Source organism: Trachymyrmex septentrionalis, unplaced genomic scaffold, assembly GCF_001594115.1.
Source record: "Trachymyrmex septentrionalis isolate Tsep2-gDNA-1 unplaced genomic scaffold, Tsep1.0 scaffold209, whole genome shotgun sequence".
Taxonomy (NCBI): domain Eukaryota; kingdom Metazoa; phylum Arthropoda; class Insecta; order Hymenoptera; family Formicidae; genus Trachymyrmex; species Trachymyrmex septentrionalis.
Genome location: NW_017305277.1, coordinates 123,068 through 123,831, shown reverse-complemented (window position 1 = coordinate 123,831; position 764 = coordinate 123,068).

The following is a 764-nucleotide window of genomic DNA, read 5'->3' as shown; positions in this document are numbered from 1 at the left end:
TTTTTTTTAATGCCCAAATCGTTTCATTCTACTACGGGATATAGCCACTAACATATATTTTAAGAATCTTTTTGGATTTTTTGTTTCAGACGATTAGAACTGGAGATTTCAGGGTCCAAACTTTTTTTTCCACCTTCACTTCAGCCGCCATTTTGAAGCCGCGCATGCGTGAAATCGTTTAAAAAAATTTTTATACAATCTTGAATAAGTGACAAATAAAGTGTAAAAAGTTTGATTAAATTAATTGCATTTTACTACTGAAAAAAAATTCTTGAAAATATGCCGAATAAACCCATAAAGTGGCCTGAAGCGTTTTTCCGACGCGGTATCCGTATGCTGCCAGAAAGATGGGAAAAAGTGGTGGCTAGCGATGGACAATACTTCGAATAAAACATTAGGTACCATTCTTTCACAATAAATTCCCAATTTTTGATAAAAAACGGTGAAAACTTATTTATACTCCTAATATTTTATTAATTAACCTGTTTAATTTAAGTACTCTATTTTAGTTTATCCGTTATATTCAATTTTGTTTATATATAACATTGAGGATGACACGATCGGGCTCGAAACGACGTCTGTTATTTGCTTTAGATTATGATAATTATATTTGTTTCTTATATTTACACATTTACTTTGTTGTTTTTTGGTTTATAGCCTTTCTAAATACTTATTTTTTATTTGTATTATTGAACCATATTATGTAATGTATTAAAAACTTATATTGTTATTAATATATATATATTTTTTTAATGTTTTTAAGA